Source organism: Aedes aegypti, chromosome 2 (assembly GCF_002204515.2).
Source record: "Aedes aegypti strain LVP_AGWG chromosome 2, AaegL5.0 Primary Assembly, whole genome shotgun sequence".
Taxonomy (NCBI): Eukaryota; Metazoa; Arthropoda; class Insecta; order Diptera; family Culicidae; genus Aedes; species Aedes aegypti.
This window is the reverse complement of record NC_035108.1, coordinates 425,056,535-425,078,167: the sequence shown is the minus strand read 5'-3', so window position 1 is coordinate 425,078,167 and position 21,633 is coordinate 425,056,535. Positions and strand designations below refer to the sequence as shown.

General features: G+C 36.1%; 1 protein-coding gene across 1 annotated transcript in view; it reads left to right on the top strand.

Annotated features, from left to right (window-relative positions):
* LOC5573122 overlaps nt 1-21,633 on the top strand; it is a 417,647-nt gene that overhangs the window by 34,983 nt on the left and 361,031 nt on the right. The window lies entirely within an intron of this gene.

Below are 21,633 nucleotides of genomic sequence, written 5' to 3'. Positions count from 1 at the left end.
AGAACGGTCGATTTTTGGAGGTTATCAAAATCAAGGATTATTAAAAATCGGCAGGAAAATTCGACAATTTATATTTTTTATTTTCAAAAAATGGTTGTACTTAGAAAGCATCATCAATTAGAAGCTTGCTAAAAAATATCAAGTTATTTTTGGAGAAGCAATTTTGCAGATATCATAAAATCATTTTTTATCAATTTTTTTTAAAGAAAAATATCTTAAATTTAAATGGAACTGATATGAGTAGAATTTTAAGGTTTAAAGTACGTCCAGACGGAAGTAATAATATAGTATTTATAATAAAAATAACTTACGCCTTCATAGAGTTGCTGATTTAGTCCCCACGTCATATTTTAAGCCCTATAGAAAAACAAATAATTTATTTTCAGAAGACCACTCAAAGCACAATGACAATCATCAAGATTGGGAACACTGCTTGAATCAAATCAAATTTATTTTGCATGTATTATTTTCAAAATGTGTTATTCTGAGACTACCTATCAAAATATTTTGAGAAAAACGCTTACAGTTTGCTCTAGATCGATAAACATGCGTATATAATTTTAAAAGTATGGGATTTTTCAATAAAACGACCATAAAGAGTAAATTTGGTACCCAAGAATGCGGTTAAAATTCAAGATTTTGCTTTTTTTTTTATACATATATAGTTTCTTTAGTAATCTAAACCAGTTTTGAACACGCTTATTACTTTACTTTTTTGCTGGTAGTAAAAAGATGGTGTATCAGCAAATTTGACCATAAGGAATAGATCACTAAAGTGACTCAGTGTCAGGAACTGATGGAATATTATTGATGTTTTTAAAAGCTCTACCTTAAGTTGAATAGTAAAGGATACCAACATACAATTTGTTCATTAAATTTAGGATTTTTTTCATGCGAAAAATAATGCTTAAACTTGACGAACAGTTTTTCTTAGGAGTTTTTGCAAAAACTATTTAGTTCTTCAACCGAAAGCATTTTGTAAGTTTCTGTATTTTCATAACATTGTAGAATAATAGTTGAACGATATACAGAAAACCGTTTACGATTTCATCAATAAATAAAAAAGATATAGCATAAACAAGGTGTCCACTTAATAAAATGAACAGTCCTTAAGTGTGCACCTTGAAAATGGTTTCCTGTGAGACGAGCAAACAGAGAACTGTAAGCATTGGTGGAAAATATTGTGTTCAAATTGAATAACCAAAATGTTCGATTTCGCACCCCTCCCGTTGTCTGATATTTCGGAAGGGACACAGAAAACAAAATACACCCAAAACTTGAGTTTAAACCAAGGGGTGTGACAAAATCTCGAAATTCATAAAAAAATGTTTTTCGGCTGTAAACCAAGACACATTCCAGCGTAACGCGACACTACGGGGAACCGACTTTTCATTATCAAATGAGGCCTGTTCTCGGAGATATGTCTTGTGACTATATGATTGAACAGGTGTTATATTTTGCATAGTAAATGTACTTGATGTTGTGACATTCGTTTTCAAACTAAACTCTGTAAACATGGTTTACTCACAAATTTCATAACGCTAAAAATGGCCATTTCTGACACCCACCCACCCTCTCGTAACGCGTTTTGTATGAATTTCCTACAAATTTTGTATTAGCTGTAACAGTTCGAGGACACCCAGCGTTATGAAATTTGTGAATGCGCCCTAAATAAAAGAAGTTGCTTTTCGTAACGCGGCTAATATGCTCTGATATAATCTTTAGAATCCAGGCTTTGTTTTAGGCAACCCTTCTATGTATTGATTAAATCCAGAGTGTGACCTTAAACTGGAAGAAAATATTGAATGATTGCAGAATTTCATTGATTTCATTTTATGAGCGCCGCGTTACGTTTATCTTCCAACAGGGTTCTGCAAATGGTGTCTCGTTAGGCGGCATCCACAAATTACGTAACGCTCTAGAGGGAGGGGGGAGTAGGCTCAAGTGTTACGGCTCACACAAAAAATATACAAATTTTCCATGCGTTACGGAGTGGGGAGGGGGTCAAAAGCTTTAAATTATAGCGTTACGTAATTAATGGATGCTACATGGGCAAAAAGCATGTTTTTTTTTGACAAAATCGGAAATATTGCTCTTAGATTTCGGAAAAAAATGAATATTTATTATTGTTTTTCGTTCAATATATTCGAAATTCTGCGTCACAGTGGAGAAAATTAATACTGGCCAAATCTAATTAACTGTTTCTGTGAAGCATTCTGAGGATGTTGTGTTTAGTAAAAGTGTAGATGGCGCTTGGGGTCACCACAGAAATTTGGCATGAGCAGACGCTTCTGGTTGTTCAATAACGTTTCAATGAAGTATTTTAAGAATACTCTCCAGAAATTTGTAGAAGGCCATAATAGCTTCCGAATGGAATTGTGATCTCTAGGATATGCACAGAGGTGTAATTGAACTTGATATAAGGCCAATATTATTAGATACTAGTGGTCCCGGCAAACTTCGTCTTGCCATCAAGTAGGCTGTTGAAAAACGATATGGTTTGTCCCATACAAAATGACAGTTCCGTTCACTCTCGTTTTTCAGCTTTCCCGGTGAACATCCCTGGATTTTTATACACACAAACACGTCGGAACCCGTGACAAACAAAACGGAGAAAGAATCATTCAGATCCGCTGACCCATTCGTAAGTCATTTCGTGACATACAAACACCATTCCATTTTTATTTATATAGATTAGGCCAATATATCACTGTTATAGTGACCTGAGACGAGGCTCGCGAAGACGGTCTTCTTTTTCTGTGATTGCTGAGTGTTTGTCTTATTCCACTTTGTGTTCATACCAATCATGCGCAAGCCGTTGAAACGCTGACATGAACCTCTCAGTAGAAAATGATTGTGTTTATGTCACACTGAACCATAAATAGCCTTTTGAGTGAAATTTAATTCCAGTAAACGTAGCAGACATTATAAATAACAAATCTTGTGTTTAGATTCATCAGTAACTTTGGAAAAAACTATTCCGTCGACTGAGCTTTTCAATAGCAGTTTATTGTAAATACAATACTTTTTACTTTTGCAGCCATAAAAGCGTCGGGCTGCATTTGAAGTTTCGTGACAGCGGAATCTGGGCTGCATATGACGTTGATATTTTTCCTCTTCGCGAGTCTCTCTCAGATAGTGACCACCAAGCCATTTTAACGGATGTTCCGGACTAACCGCCGGAGAACCACGTTGTTTACCATCTGAGCCAGGTATTCCTCAACATGACTAGGGACTATTCCTTCATTGAACGACACCTGTCTGATAAGATTTCGGTCACTATTCAACGAGTCCATTCAAAAACCAGAACTATTTGATTAGGTTTTAGTGAAAAACGAGAAAAAAACATAGACATATCCGCATGTCACAATAATGGGGAGGGTTCCAGCGGGGCGGCACCTGCACTAAAAGCTAGAATTACTATGTCCTTCCACTATAAGTCAAAAATTTCGAAAATCGGTTGGAGCATTGCTTAGAGCGAGTATTTTGAAAATTGTAGGTTCGTACTGAAAATTTACGGTTTAAAAAAACGTAACGCGATACCATAACTTTGAGGCTAGTGTAACTTTTCGAAGAAATGTTCGTTTTCCGATCTTCTTGTTTTATGGAAACGCGTATCTTGGCGACAAAATAAGAGTTCTATAAGAGTTCTATAAGAAGTATTTATTTAAAAATGTCGAAACATAGGCAATTTTCATAACGCGACACCATAATAATGCGATTATTTGAGAAAAAAAATACATTTTCGAAGAACCATTAATTCGTTTGAAACAATGAAACCCGCACATAACAATGCCATCAAATACCCTTCTAGTTAAAGACAGTAATATGACACTTGACAAACTATGGTATAGTACTGTGTTGTTAAATGTCGCAATTTATCACCAACATATTTTAATATAATTTTCAGGTAAGTTTATTATGGTAATTTCAATTAAATTTATGTTTTAATGCAAATCAACACATTGCCTTTTATGTTCTGCAAAGCTTGGGAAATATTTCAGAGTTTGAAATATTCATATCTTGGCGTAGATGTGGGTGGGATGTATCTTAAGCGTTTGGTACTTGAATCGAAACAGGGCTTTAGGACTCTATTGTGAGATCATTCATAGCATGGAGAATTGTGTCCCAATTCACCAGATATATATAAATAAATAAACGGTTAAATAATGATTAATTATCTGAAACATGCCAATTCGTCAACTGATGACTGACTTTGTTCGAGCAGAGCATTATGTCTAACGATTCTTCTCTAGCAGATACCATGAAGTTTGGGTGATTGCCTACAATAAGGAATCCAAGATCTGCACTACATAAGTATTCGATCAGACTGGAGCTCCTCAAGTTAATATCTGAGCTGCTCCAGATGACGTGATAGCATCACGGCCAACAGAAGAAGGCCTTGTGTTGGGCAGTGTACGACAACCCATTTGAAATCATCCATTGGGGATGGTTAATCATATGGTCAATACGCCGTACGATAGACGTATTTCCTATTGAGGTCACCAACAGAAACATCAATTATGACAGCACATACATCTTTGGTTGTTAGTTCAGAAATAAGTGTAGAAACAATTGCTTTACTAACAAGCACGCACGCACGAGGCATGGCACACGAGTTTGCCATTTCATGATTACTGAGAGTAGCAAAAACTAGGTCCACAAGATTACCAAGATAGAAGTTCTCATACAAAAGTAAGGCTCTTGAATACAACTCACTTGGACTGTAGCATTTTTCATGAGTCTGCAAAGGTTTATCGTTCCTGTTCTTTTTTGCTTAAAATGATCTGAGCTATCCTAACCGTAGCCATTACCCAAACTAGGCAGGGTTAAGCTTTTTACAATTTCAGCACGGAAAACACCAGCAGCGAAATAACCAAATCGGTATCTATTAAAAGTCATCAGAAGCGAAAAGCACAGAAAACACTGTGTAAAATGCGTAATGCGAAACCATAAGGAAGGAAATTTAAATTAAATACAACGTTACTGGTTGGATGTAATAGAACAACTTGCACTCCTAGATTATTTAACAGACCTGCAACATCTCTTATACACATTAATGAATAAATAACGACGCAGCTAGGCCCTACGAACATGATTTGACGTGTGCTGTCATTGAACATAGTGAAAGTATGGATTATGAATTCATATTTAAGTACTTATTCCAAGACAAAAAAAAATCCTAATATCTGCATTTTAAGATATTACTAAATTTGTTTGTTCATTGTTCGGCAAATCTGTGTCTTCAGTTGATATGTTTGTATATCAACTGAAGACACGGATTTTCCGAAAAAAAATCTGCATATGTCTTTCATCTTTAACTTAAACGTCACGTTTAGAAGTCGAGTCAATATGATTCATTCGTCCTGAAAGGGTTGAGTGCCTGCAATTCGAGCGGAAACTAGTTTCAGCACACTTTCTACCAGTTGGGGACGGCAAATCCGACGACAGTCATTTTATTATTTATGATGTTGTCCAGGCTCAATTAGACCATAAAATAAGCAAAGGTTGCTATCAATGAGCAGAATGGGATATTGCCAGCGAATCCAAACCACTTCTATCGATGGAAATGAAGCACTTAGTTGCTCAATGATATATGCACGCGAAAGACCTTATTCATAGCTAGGTTTGAGATTTGAGAAAGATCATTTACTAGAACAGTAAAATGCAATAGGTGCATGCGTGGCAACAGTCTACAAAATTGGTTCTCCTGTACCAATGTCCATGTTCATCCTGAACCACGCATATGCTCTCGTATGGAATATTATCGTCATAGACAGGGAGCGCGGAATGATTTATTGATTTCGGTTAAAACAGCAGTTGATACCGGCTTCGGTGTTGCGATATTCCGAGTGTGGTTCGCTGTACACAGTGTTTCAACATATGAATGCTGATTCCGTTTTAGCCCCCGGCCAATCCGGGCCGCTCAATTTGGTCAAACTAGATCATTTGTTATACAGTCACTTTTGGGGCCTAATGGTGCGTGTAAAGGCCTGAAATTATGCTTATTGGCTGAAACAGTGAAACCAGATGGAGAGGGATTGTCACTATGCCATGTTGGCATTTGGTACAGTGGCTGGTGTAAGCTGCGTAGTTAGTGTTGTTGGTGCACCTCCTACGCACTATTTTCTGTAGAGTGTAGCATCTTGTAAAATCTGAATGTAGAATTTTTCTCTTGACTAATGTTGAAAAATCGTAAACTTTAGTCAAAAACCAACTCCAACACTGTACACGGACTTCAGTGTAAACAAGACCGCAGGCAATAATTCTTTTCCGAAGAAAAACTCAAATTGGAACTCCAAATGAGTGTAGAAAAAAATTGTCCTGGAAGGCCTAAAAAACAAGTTGCAAAATTCTAGCCATCATAGCAAGCTAACTTAAGCGTGTGTGCATCTTACGTGACGTGTTTTGACAGCAGTCGACAAGGCTGCCAATCTGCATTGCGGTTACAAATTGAAAATATACGCGTCCGTCCATCTGCGCGGTCCAGTGAAACTGCCGATGAGACCCAAAACAGTGTCAAGAGTCGCGAAACCGCCACACGGTATTGTATCCTTATCAAGCTTTGTGGTCACATCATGATGCCGTGCCGTGCGAATCGTCGTACATACATCGTCTTCCGTGAACGCGCGCGCACTCTTTTGAACTCGGTCATCGGTCATCGTCATCGTCACACCACATGATTCGACGATGCAAAGTGGTCCAGATTTGTAAAATCATGGCAAAAATTCGACGAGCGATGGAATCAAGATCAATTGTGTCCGGTTCACGTTGTGCAAGTTGTGGATCACCCCCTGGTGAGCTCGTTTCATGCTTATGACAACACAAAGTCTCAAAATTCTCTGGTGTTGCCATCGTTTGATCGATATTGATGAGATTTTCTGGAAAAGTCATAAATGAGTTATACTTTTGATTGGTGCAAGTTATAAATTTCATAATGGTCCCGGGTATACGTACAAATATGTGGGGGTACCTATGATATTTCGGAATAGAAAATATGCAAAAAATATAGGAAATCTTTAACTTTAAAAACTTTAACAATTAAATGGATCATTAATTAAAAAGATAGTATACATCACTCGTTTCAGTTTTGACACTATTTCGTTCATTTCAGAAACATGCTAACCGGTATCAGTTCCAGTAGAAGCCCTGAAAGGACACTTTCCGAATACCATCCATTAATAACTTTTTACGGCTCAAAATTTTGCCACAAGGCGGCGCTATTGTGCATGAAACTTTTGTTGACAGATATCTCAGGACCCTGGCCACTAAGGTGTCGGACCTGGTTCTACGGATTGATGGAAGAATTGGTGCAACCGAATATGCAACTGCCGATATAAAGTGTTCGGCAAGTTAACCGAAGAACCATAGCGTTCTCCTTATCGACGCTTTCCATAGAAAGTTTAGACACGCCAATCCGGCAACTATGTTATGTGCCCCGGCTGAGGACAATAGTAAAAAAAACACAATGGGATGTCATTATCACGCCTTCTCGCGTGTGTTCTTAAGGGACTGTCCATTAATTATGTAAGATAATTTCGTGGTTTTGAATCCCATCCTCTCTCCTCATGGTAAGATTTTTGTATGAAAAAAAAATTGTATGGCATGTAAAAAATCTCTCTCTCCCCAGAATCCCTTTGCGTAATAAATGAACGACTCCTAATTATCCGATGTTGAAGAAGAATGTTTAATTTTTTGTTTCATCTAAAAACTATGGGCTTGTTGCCAGCTTTTCGAAAATCAGGACCTCTGTACATCGACGCCGATGACCGGTCCCCGTAGCTTAATCATCTTCCTGCACAAGACATCCCCCGATCTCTGGTTGGAAACGCTCTCCGGTGGGAAAACTGGTTTCGATCGATGACAGCGCCGATGACGACGGGCAACCTGCGCGTTTCCCTGTTTTCTGACCCAAGTCGTATTATTTTTGTTTGGAGCTTAAGCCCCGTGTCGACAACATTGACAATAACATATTGTTGTAAAAGATAAGCAACCCACAAAAAAAAAGCTGAATCGTAACCAAAAAGGGATTTTGTACCTGTTTGGGAACGAAGAAAAAAAAGTTCGAGGTGTAAAGTTGCACATATGAATCGTTCAATGATGGATCTGGAAAAGGGGATGATAGCAAGTTGAAACTGAAAACGATTTTGTGGTTGCGTCGGTCTGTAACGAGACGGAGTTCATGGAAAGCAATCGATCCACCTAATTGTTCAATACCGATATGATATGAAGCACTGATTATTTTGAATAGTTGATCACAATGACAAACGTTCTCATGAAAAGAAATACGTTTTCTTAGATAAGTCGTTAAGTTTATCGAATTCTTATTTGGTAATAAATGTAGGAAAAGCTTTCCAGAATTAACTCATGAAGAAAACTTGAAAAAAGTTTTTTATGGGGGCTTCTTTTGAAATGAATTCCTGAGGAAAATCATTTGACTTAGTTGTTTAACAAAAAATGCTCAAAAACAAGATTCTTTTTAAACGAAAAATAACATTTTTTACTTTACTTTTTTGTCAGTCAAACGTTAACAGTGAAGCTGAAAGATACTAAAGAAACTGGTCTTCCTCATTTGTTAAATCTTCATAAAAATTAGACATTTTTTATTGATTTTAATACAAAAAAATTGCGTTATTTAAATGTATATATGTTTTATCCAACTCACAGTAACAACAAGATGTTTTTAAATTTATTGGAATATGGTATATCCTATGGGTATCGGTTTGATTGTAATTTAAAAAATAAGAAGGCTCTCTATTTTATTTCAATTATTTTCTCAAATAGAACGATATTGAACTTAAATAGATTGCACTGTGAATGTAACACGTAACGGAGATAAACAATATTAAAATATGAAACTAGCATTAAGATCATATTATATTAGATTTCGAAGGAATCAATAAATCAATACCTTTCAAAAGATTAACCGACAATTATTTGTTGTGTAGCAAAAGTTACTGGCTCTCGTTATGTAGGCATCACCTTTTGTGTACGCTTATGGAATATTGATGAGATATCGTCGGCATCCCGATATGTGGGCTATTTAGCAATTACAATTGCAACAATGATTGATAAATCCCATTTCGAACAGAGAAAACACCGACTGTCCACCATTCCCAATCCGGTAAGGTCAAGGCTCAACATTATCAAGTGGAAAAAAATGTATAAATGTTTCAATTTCTCGCGGTTTTCCCCTTTCAGAGTGCAACATATTGAAACATTTCGACGTCAAAGTTTTTTTTTTTTTTCATCCTTAGTAAGTAATTACCACAAACAGGAGAAAAAAAATCCACGCTCGAATGTCGAAAAATCGATTACATGTCATCAATTTGTCAAGTTGGCACCACAAAGGCAACGACGTGATACCGTGAAAAAAGCGTAGCATTGCGTTGTCGTGCCTTATTTTCCCCTTTCTTATATTGAATCAATGATGGCGCTTCATGGCGCGTTGTAATTCGTCCACTTTTCTTAACTGTTGAATGGATTCAAGGTGCCACCGAGAAAAATGAGCAAATTTGTAGCACCCTTTGGGGTGCCATCCCTGATAAAAAATATTTTCAAAAGACAATAGGTTATATTGTACCAGTGCCATATTTTCCAACAGGTTTACCATAGAACGAAGTTATTCTTTTTTTTTTTCAACATACTTACCATCTGTTCCAGACATGCCTAAACTTTTTGGAAAGCAGACCAAATGTGGTAAACCTCTTTTTAAGAGCAAGAATTCTTAAATTTTTGATGCAATGAAAGTGATAATCATTCCATTTAGATGTATTGAATTAAAATTCGCTTTTCCGATACTATTGCCGAAGATTCTGTACAAACTGTGCTGAAGATTTCGTCACACTACAGCTCAGAGATCCTTTGAAAGTTCTGCACAATATGTTGTTCAGAATTTAAAAAAAAAACTGTTCACTATTCTATAAAAAATTTTCATAGGATTTGTCTAATTCTCATCTAGTAAAACAATGGTTCAAACATTCTGAAATTGGCGGAAAACGTGCCTCTGATACCTGACACTGAAGTTAGTATTGTGTTTGAGTTATTTCAACTATCAAACTAATTGTAATTATTTTATTCGGGATCACCAAACTCGCCTCGGTAGCTTTTGCAGCTTCGCGCCAGCAAACAACAAGTGCAAAAGAAATGACATCTGCCGGAAAGGAATGCAGCAATATATGGGCAACTTTTATTGTTCTTTTCGTCGCGCCTTGGATGTCCTTTTATAGGGGTTCAGCACCCATCGGAATGGCGCTCCGCCACAAATCGAAGCAATTATTATTTTCGACATGATATTTAAGTGTTTTACCCTTGCCTTGCTGGCCACTCGCCACGTCGGTGTGCCAAAAAGATAAAACTGTAAAATTGTTTTATTTTTGTTGAGAGTTTGTTTTAGTTTTTCTGGTTCGATGGCAAACGAGTTTTGCTGCGGCGCTGATTATGTTCGCTTGCATTCTTTTATGCGTTGATTATCGTTAATGTTCAATATATTGGGTTCTGGCCGAAGGCTTTTCTCTCCCAGATTGGCTCAAACATTAAGACATGAGCACGTCATTGGCGTTCGTAAGTTGTGACTTAAATTGAATTCTTATGGCAGTGATGATGAGATTTTTTCGAGGTAATTCACAATGCTTTGGGACGCATGATAGGTGATTTTGGAGGTTAATGAGTTTACTTAAAATTACTATTTATTTTATTATTGAGTGAAATCAAATGTTTTGTTATGGCTTGTCAAATCATTCCAAAATAAATTATTTATGGGTTTAATATGTGCAATTCATCCAAATCAGTTACAGGTGGTACATTTTCAAATTATTAATTATGTACTGAAATTTTAGAATTATTTGAAGTATTTCTGTATCGATGCAAATGTTGTTAATACACATTCGGCATTTTGTTGAATGACAAAGTTCATAACTTAAGCTGTGGTCTTCAGCAAATCAAATTGCTGAAATTTGAGCAACATTACTGATAATCAACAGAATTTATCCAAATTTAAGCAAACCTATTTGAAATGTCTGTTAAAGAATTCAGCTCAAAATTTTGCCAAAATTGTTGATTTCAACAAACCAACACAATGATGAAAAATTTTTCAATTATTAAACACAGAAGGCAGACGAATACTTACATTAATTTTTTTTCTAATATCTGGACTGGTATAAATAAATAATACTAATATTCAACGCACTGTATTTTAATTTGATATTTAATGTTCATTCTTCTTAGAGATTTTTTTTTCATTCGGACTGAACACTAGAATCGAAGAAATATCTCTTTTAATTAATCTTATATCATACACGAGACTGGCACCTCATATGTTCCTTTATTTTTCTTCTTACTGACCTTACTTTCCAACTGGGACTAAACTTGCTTCTCAGCTTAGTGGACGATTATGTCCTTTGAAGGAAGCATCACACTAGACAACGGACTAGCATGCAACGCCCAGTGGCACAGTCGAAATACATTCCTGATGAAAAGTTTTCCAGACTGAAGCGGGAATCGAACCCACACTCCTTGACTCGATATGGCTAAATGCTTGATGACACTAACAGCACGGCCACGAAGCCCACAAAATGTTGAGTTATTTTGCTTTGGAGGATTTGTGTCGTTTTCTCCCAATAAGATCTACATTTTAAGGCTATTCAAAGTCCTAACAGAAACTTTACAATATTTGTTGGCTACTGTGGAGTTCAGAATCGTTGTTGGCAAGCGGGAGCCCCACGAAGAACCTTTCATTCCATTCTGACGTTACTATAAGAATGGGGCGTCGAAGTTGTGCCATGCCTTCTAGATCGTTTGATGTGCGATCCGATGCTACATTCTCGGAGTTCTTTCAACAGGCTTTTGATTGTCAGCCATTATAACAGGGTTAGAAGACAAGATCTATGACAATGTTCATTCAGTACCACACAGCTACCACCATGAAAACATTTCCCAATTTAAAGCTGTTAAACACATCAACCAATGTCAATCACATCTCAATTGTGAAAGGATATTTTATGAACACCAAATAAAATATGGGTCATACCACAATATTTCTTAATAAAGGAAGCAGTGGTTAAGAGGCTTTACAGATGAGAAAAAAATGTGACACGTTTAACGTCTTGCATTGGCTCACAAAACATAATTGTGTTATAAATCGAATTACCATCAGTAAGCTAGAATTAAAAATATTATGACAAGTTCCTTACGATAAACAGGTGTTTTCTCTACATTTCGTATGAAAATTTTAAACAACAATATCAAATCACGTAACTATTGAAGAGGAAGGGAATATGTCTATTTTTTCTATATAGTTTGTTCATTTTTTTTTTATAAACACGAATTCAAAATTGAACAAAGACTAGATGAAATTTTAAATGCATCATGAGGAAATTTGCTTTTCCTTTTTTAATAAACTTCATTTGTTGTTTCTACCAAATTTAGAAGTTGCGGCAAAAACAATTTCATCCCATTAAGTGGGTTTCTGCCATACATAACAATAATAACAGAACATACTTACAATTTCATTAATTATTGTAAGTATTATAAGTTTACGTGCTACGTTTTTATTGTTAACTTATAAATGATACATTTGGAACCTGTTCTATTCCACTTTACGCTTTAATTGAGAGATTTTCAGTTAATATTAAGTTCTATGCGACATTCCATTTAATGTAAGTTTTCTTCCTAAAGCGTTGCGTATTTTATGGTTGATTCCTTAAAATTCCTTAAGATGTACTTAAAATGATAAATTTATGATTTATCAATCCTAATATTCCTACTATTGCAATGGTTAACTTACTAATGTGTATTGACGCATATAAAACTGGATGGATCCCACTTGCCCCGTTTAGCGAGGTAACTGCGTCTAATGGATCATTTTCTTTTGAGGTTTTCACAGTTTCGAAATTATGTTTTCCACAAAACCAAGATCAAATTCATGCACACACCAGCAAACATGTTGTCATAATGTGACCGTGTGATAGGATTAGCAAAATATTGACATTTGTAAATTATATTGAGCAATTTGTTTGAACTATCGTTATTTTAGGTTCCACTTGCCCCGAGGTACCTTAATTCAGTAGGCTCCCTCCCATTACCCCGAACGCCACTACCCCGAATGCCACTACCCCGAACGCCACTACCCCGAATGCCACTACCCCGAAAGCCATTACCCCGAATGGGTCACTACCCCGAACGCCACTACCCCGAATAGTATGAGATACAGTACAGTATCTTGTTTTGCGGGCAAAAATGCGTCTCTAATGAAAACTAGTAATTAATGGCGCGTAAAATTTTCATCATATATTTTTCCTTCTTTTAAATATCAGCTATTCTTTCAAAATACCTTGTTGGCAACTATCTTCTTCTCATTCTTTTCGAGACAGTGCCTGTTTATCACATCAGAGCGCACTATCGCAGTTCAAGGGTTTATTCACAAAATTCCAGTGCCATTTTTGACACCTGCCCATCCCCTCGTACCATTTTTTGTATGGAAATTCTACATATTGTGTATGGACAACCACCCAGACAACCCTTTCAGCGTAAAAAAAAATGTGAATGGGCTTTAAATAAAATAAACCTTTTATTGACTGAGAGCTTTCCTTGTCAATTTACCGTTCTTGTACATGTGCCTCTATGCCCAGGAACGCCGAAGAAATGTTCAATGCGTAAGAACCGCCACCAGAAGAATTCGAACCCATGACTCTCAATATGGTCTTGCTGAACAGCTGCGTGATCACTGGTATTTGGACTTTTTGGTGCTGTTCATATTTCAATTTTATATTTAACCAAATATTTTCCTTTCTTATGAATACAGGTTGTGCCATAGCATCACGTTTTTACAGTGATCATTCACGTCATTACTGCAAATATTTCACCAGAAATTTGCCCTTCTTTCATAAATAGGCTCTTCTTTCAAGTTTTCGTTGGATAAGCTATTTTTTTTATCTTTATCAACGAGATGTTTAACCCTGGGCTAGTTCATCTCGGGACCAACGGCTTTACTTCCCTCGTTATAGTCGTCACTATAACCTATACGTCATAAGTGACTATGTCGGGGATGGGATTCGATCCCAGGTCCTCGGCGTGAGAGACATGTGTTCTAACCATTACACCAGGTCCCTGGATAAGCTAGTCCCTAATATTTCCAAATAGAACAGCCTTTTATTAAAATAATATATTCTGAAGGCAATTCTGCTATAACTCTAATGATAAATTTTCCCTTTCTTTTATCTTCTTGTATTTAAAAAAAAGGTATCTTAAAGATTTGCTCACACTTTTTGTGCCATCATCATTTCTTCATTGTTTTGAATCAAAACTAAATATTTTTTTGTGGTTATCTCTTCGAAATTCATGATCCCACAAACCAACAAAAGCTTTTACTGTAACGGCAATCAGAAGCCGCCGTTTTTCAACATGTACAAGTGTATTAACGTTTCCTTGCAGCGACTATCTCAGGGTAATCTTCCATTACCATCGTTTACGAAATAGTTATTTATGCAACAAGTTGCAAAATGATGATTTTTTCAGCACGAGTCGTACATTTATCCAACGAGGCTCGCCGAGTTGGATAAATATGACGAGTGCTAAAAAAATCGAGTTTTGCAACGAGTTGCATACAACATTTTTTGCTATTACGAAAAAACCGTTTAATCGAGTTGTATCTAGGATCACAATCATATTTCAGAATAACCCACGTGGCCATCCATGTGTCGTACAGGCTCAATATTTTTCAATCAGGTAGGCTGTGATACATACCGTTCTGATTCAAATTCCGGACAGCTTCAAATTCCGGACACTCTACTTTGTATGGGAAAGGTTTCACTTGAAATGTTTCAAAATTTCCCGTTCAAAAGTTCACAACATTCAGGCACGTTTTAATATGAATTTACCATAGCAATCCATGAAATATTATAATGCGTGATTAGTTTTGACGTTGCTCTAACGGGTGAGAAAGTTTAATTTATAATTTAACCATTTTAGTTTTGCTTTTCGTGAGCTGTCCGGAATTCGAAACAAAGTGTCCGCAATATGAAACAAAAGTGAGGTTGCGTCCGGAATAAGAATCATGGAAAGTTCACTAATTTCTATTTATTTCAGGTAATTCAAGCTGTAAAATCCGAATCTTCGGCCGCCATTTGAAAGATTAGTGTGTTGAAAGCTTGATAACGCTGAGGTATCATATATTATGTTTCAATTTATATGCTTTTCGATCGGTTATACCACACTCAGGCCTTAAGTGTCCGTAATATGAATCAAAACGGTATACGTATTACATGACTGTCCACATTTTCAAGCTTTATAGATAGAAGCGTGGAGGTGATCAAGATATTCAAGGACAACCCAGGTAAGATGCTGATTGCAATTTTATACCAATTTGTATACACACTATTCATGTGCTAAGTTGTCTGCACGCATCGGATTTTTTGGGAATTAACTAGATCATCATTTCTCAAACTTGGCTTTCGTGACCCCCCGACCTCTCGTCACCTCGCTCGTTTTTTTTTTTTTTAAACTGGTGAGACGGTAAGGGGTCGCGAAATTCAAGTTTGGGAAGCTATGAACTAGGTAACTCTACTACCTTGTGAGGAAGTAATGAATAGAATACAAGTGATCTATTCAATCAACAACGTATAATAAGCAGGCCTAGAGAAAATGTGATATGGAAACGAAATAACAAACATACTGTCAGTTATTAGTCTAATCTTGGCTCGAGAAGACGCTTCAAAATTAACTACAATGGCGCAGTCGGTAGAATAAAGGTGAGAATACCAGAAAATGTTTAGCAACTGAAGTGGCTTTCGATGGTCAAAAACAGTAATTCTATGAAATGATTAATATAGTAGTCTCCGACGGACATGGGCGGAGATTACAGTCGACGGTTTCTGATGGAAATAGGCAGAAATCCGTGTAAAAAGGTCTCTGATGGACAAAGGCAGAGAACCAAGAACTAGATTCTGACGGAAATGGGCAGATATCTATAATAAAACTGGTCTCAGATTAGGCAAAGTTTACCTATGTGTTGAAAAAGAACATTTGAAATAGACCCGAATGTAATAAAATAACTGCAATCCCGATAGAAAATAAGAGCATTTTGAGTTGTATGATCGGAACGCTGACTCCTGTCCTGCTGTTGATTTTGTTTTGCAAGATATTGGTAACTGCAAAAATCACAGGAAAGCTGAGTGAGTGAGTTAGTGAGTGAAAACCAGTAACTTTTTCGTTGCAATACAGCTTTATAATATGGTGAGAACTCTGAAGTAGTCCCAATTCACGATACGAAAAATCTTACAATGTGGTGGCAGTATTATAGTACTTCATTATTTGATGGGACACAATTCGTTAGATGAATCTACGTCGAATGGATGATTTTTCTTCACTTGGCTCGACCATGGGTGAATTGCCTTCAATCAGCCTGAACGTTAAGTGCCCTGAAGTCCTCCTCAACTGCAAAAATCTGTTATTCACGCAGCCTACCACAAAGTCTGTGGTTTCGTACAGCTTCTCTGTTGAATATTTTATTTGATTTACGTTCTTCCGGCATACGGGCAATGTGACCAGTCCATCGCAGCCTACCGTGTTTTATACGCTTGACAATATCCACCTCCGTCCGACCGGACCATCAGCTATCATGTACTTCGTCTTTGTGGTGTTGATAGTGAGTCCGTTGTTTCTCTCGTGAAAGGCAGGAATACTTCGTCCACTCCTCGACGGCCAATCCCGTTGAATCGTTATCGTCCGCAAAGCCAAGGAGCATATAAGGATAATGGTACTGTTTTTTGCGAACGTGTAATAATGACACCTTCGAGCGCTTTGTTAAAATTTAAGCCTGCTTAAATTCATCTAAAGTTACGAACAATGACGAAATATCGTATATATGATTTCGATTCTACAATCGTTGCACGAATCAGTCCAATCAACTTTGCCGGAAATCCATGATCGGCCATAGTTTGTCTTCACTAATCCATACGCACCTTTGAAAGCTACAAACAGATAATTAGTCTGCAAGTTGTAATCCCATAATTTGTATAGTATTGGACACAGGGTGATTGATTGATTCTTTAAAAAAACCAACTTGGCATACACCGACGTAGGACTCCTCAAGCAGTCTCAATCTATTTAACAGAATTCCAGACATGATTTTGTACGCCGAATTATGTGTGGTATATTTCGGTAGCTGCACGCTTCAGTCGTTGCACTTTCTTGTACAAAGCGTAAATGAGACTATCCTACCAACTAGAAAACATTTGTTGTTCTTCCCATATCTTCGAAATGATACGGTGAAGAAGTTCGTGTTTATTAACGTATTTGACAAGCTTGGACCGGAACTCGTCCTTTACCGCAGCCTTGTTGTTTTTCAGCCCAGCAATAGATTACATTACCTCAACTAGCGTCGGAGGAGGATAAGAAAGAGGATAAATAATAATTGAAAATGTTATTGCTCTATTCCAATGATACGCAGATACTAATTCTCTAAGCAGATATATCGGAAAGAGATTCCAAAAAAAACAGACGAAGAATTAAAAAAAAAGTACTCTATGGTCTGAATTCCGAACATCGATAGCAAAAATTGTGACGATTTGAGTTCGATGACAAACAGTTTAGATTACTAAGTCTTCTTGTGTTCAAAGATATAAAAATGTTATTCCCAGAAGACTATGATGTTAAACTTTGCAATCTTCTCAGCATGGTCATATTTGTACCTTTTCTTGGAATCCAATTCTTCGTAGTATTTAGTTTTTGTCAGAGTTAATCAACGCAGTAACGAGTACATCAGAGAGTACGAAAATGCGTTCTATTATCGCATAGATTCCAATTTCTAAGTCAAATCGAATTTCTCCACATGAATTATGAAAGCTTCTCAAAAGGTATACAATGCAAAGAATTTAGCTTTGAGTTGAATATTTTATGTACGTGTGTATCCTATGCCGATCAAAGTAATAAAGGTCCATTGGCAAAACGAATCGCGAGTTGAGTGAACCTTTTAAAAAATATAGAATAAGTTATTATTTAAGTATGTATAATGTGTAAATTATAAAACATGGGAAATTGAACACACTCGGAAAAGAGTAGAAAAAGGGAATAATGTGAGGAAGTAATGAATAGAATACAAGTGATCTATTCAATCAACAACGTATAATAAGCAGGCCTAGAGAAAATGTGATATGGAAACGAAATAACAAACATACTGTCAGTTATTAGTCTAATCTTGGCTCGAGAAGACGCTTCAAAATTAACTACATCTTTGTCTTGCTAGACGACCCGATACCGAAACAGAATCGCACACACGAGTGGGTTCGGATCGTCCACCCAAAACAGTGCTGAAAAGTAGCACTTTTCAGTTTTGTTTATTTTGTTAGGAAAAGTAGGCCAATATGTTGCTCATTTGATTGATGAAAAGTAGGCTAATAAGCAACGGAATAGCAAAAAAAAATTTTCAAGAAGATCTGAATGCTAGTACCCTACAAAATTGAGTGAAGGAAGGGGTTACCTACGTCCAATAAGAGACTTCAATACATTCTAATTTTCTGCATATTATAGCTATCCTTTTCATAATAAATTCACCCTTCTTTTCGAAATAGGCTGTTCTTCAGAGCATTGCAATGTGGCTGTGTGAATCTCACCAAAATTAGAGGACGAATCCCAAAATTAAATGTTTATAATTAGGCTGATACAAATATTAATTTTCCTTTATGTCTCCCCCCCCTTCGAAAATCCGAAAATTTTGAAGGGGAGAAAAAAAAAGATTCATCATTTTTTTGACATCAGCTAGGTTTTTTTCAATTTACAAAGTAAAAAACAAGTAAAATAATGATCCAGAGGACGATTAAAAACAGTTTAACAACTATCATTAAAAATAAAAATTCGAAAAAATAACTTTTTTTTCATTTATATTTTTTTGTTCCTTATTTATTTTTATCCCCCCCCTCGTACCTTCCAAGTGGTCTCGGACATAAAAGAAATTTAATATTTGTATCAGCCTTATTATAGAATAAATATTTGCAGAAAAATTAGCTGCTTTTTTATATTTTAATATTTGGAAAATACATTGTTGAGCCAAACTCGTTAAATACTCATAAGGAATCGTACAATCATCTCCCCACTCTCTAAATAGAATAAATCTGAAAAATAGTCATTCGGGGTAATGGCGTTCGGGGTAGTGACCCATTCGGGGTAGTGGCGTTTGGGGTAATAACCCATTCGGGGTAATGGCTTTCGGGATACTGGCGTTCGAGGTAGTGGCATTCGGGGTAGTGTCATAGAGTCATTCAGTAACATGATGACATTGGCTCCGCAATGCCTAATAGCGCTTGAGCCAATGCAAAATTATCTTTTTGTGAAAAACTCTAAATGTATGTCATTACGAAACACATGTTGAATGAATTCTAGATTGAAACATATGGACGTCATTTCCCGTTCCAAAATTATTTGAGTCACTGAAATAAATCTAGTCTAGTAACCTTCGATAATGGGCTTATCGGCATACATAGAGAACATCAGGGATGAAAATAAACAAGAACACATCGAAAAATCTCGAAAACTTATTCAAACAGACTCAAGTCAGAAAAGTTAACAAACTTATTTTATCAATCCTACGTGTTTCGCAGACGAAATTCTACACGTTCCGCATTAAATCAAGTCGATTTTTCACTTTTAGAACGTTTTATTTCCGGATTTACAAAACGACGAAAGTGAGATTCTCTACTTTCGCAACCTAACTGCTACTTTCGCCGCTTCATTGTATGGGAGACAAAGTGACTTAATCACGAATCAAAACAAAACACAACTTGAGTCGATTTCATAGTGGTACAAAAACGTCGTAAGTAACTGATTGAAACGGCTTATCATTTTGTCATACATTTTTTGTGGGAAATGATAGGAACTACTCAGTGTTTTAACGCGAGCTGATTGCATGCAAAATTAAAGCGATACACACGGTAAAAAATTATAATAAGGGGATTCATTTTAAAACAGTTTTAGAAGAAAGGTTGTCATTCTTCTTAATTAACTTTTTCAAAACCGTATGAAAGTTACATACGTCGATTTGAAAAAGTAATCGAGAAATGGAGATATCGTGATAAAGAGCGCGAAAAAGTATGCAGATTTAAGGGGCAGAAGAAATCATCGACATGAAGAGGGATATCGAGCTATATAACATCGCGATGTAGAGTGTCGACTGCACAATGGTTCGAATCGACATTTAAACAGGAAAATGGTGTTTTTTTCTGTTCTCGTCGATTATGTCCTATGGTGTCTTGTTCGTAATTGAGTTTTACATCTTTTAAGGAAAAAATAGTTGAATGGGGTGACCCTTATTTGGATTTAAGGCGAAGTAGGCCGTCATTGAAATTTGTACCCACCGTTGATGATTGTTGCTAATTCATCTCACGATCTCGAATCGAAGAAAATCAGTTGGTTTTACACTGACACAGCTGAAAAAGTATCAGCACACTTGATGCATGTTAACGCGTGCAGTGATACTTTTTCAAGTCAATATAAACTATCAAGAATGAGTTTTATTAATTTGAAAGTGCACGCAGCAAAGTCATCATTGGTGACAAAACGAATGACGGGCTACTTCGCCTTAATCTTGACACAAACATTTTTGTTTGAGGAAATTTTTGGTTACCCTCTTCTGTGAACTTTTAGAATACGTTTTTTATAAAAAACTTTAGCGAAGACACTTTTGTTTTAACTCTTAATTAAGGCTAAATAAATTGGTTCTGAAAGTTTAAAAATAAGGTGGACCCACAAAATTAGTTTTTTGGGTATAACTTTTATGTTTTCAGTTCTCAGTTGTGATTTTGAAGGTATAAGCAAATACAAGTGAAATACTATGAAACCTTCAGATTTTTTTGTTTTACAGTTCCCCAAAAAGGTGTGTTTGGGATTACTGTAGGTCCTGTTAAAATCTACAACTTCGCTGAGGCTAACACGCCGAAAAGTTTGAAATCTTGTGAGTTACAGGCGAATTTCTGGTTTTAGTCCTATTTTTAAGTGAACTTTTTCAATTTACAAAAAAGAACTTCCACCATTTCGACAACAAAAATTGCCTTTTGAATACCTCTAAAAAATATTATCAAACCAAATCAATGAGTTATGGGCATCTAAAGATTTTATAGTTTTACTTAAACTTGCTACAAGATTTACAAACTTGGAATGGTCAGCAAAAATGTGTATCATCACTTCCTCTTCAACTCTTTTAAAGACTGCATTCACGTAAAACTGAATACAAAAGAGTTAAACAAAAAACTGACTTTTTTTGTCCACCGTTATTTTAAACTCTCCAATTTAAATAACTCAAATTAAGAGTTAGATGATAAAAAACTGTTTTCGAAAGAGTTGTTCAAAATAACATATTCTGAAATTTTGCAGAAGAGCTTGGCACAAATTTTCTGAAACAAAACAGTTCGTATCAAAATTTAAACTTAAATAAGGGCCACCCAAACTGAGGTTAAAAATTCCAGTATGATCCATAAAATATTCGAAAATCATCGTATCACGTGCTATGGTAGTTTTTATATGGAAAATAAAACAAAACACAAATGTTATTCATTATTTATATTGTTCAATCTGTTAGACTTTGTTTCAATGTTGTAGTGCATGACTTCAAGAAAGGCTGTATTGCTATCATCATTTTAAAGTCAC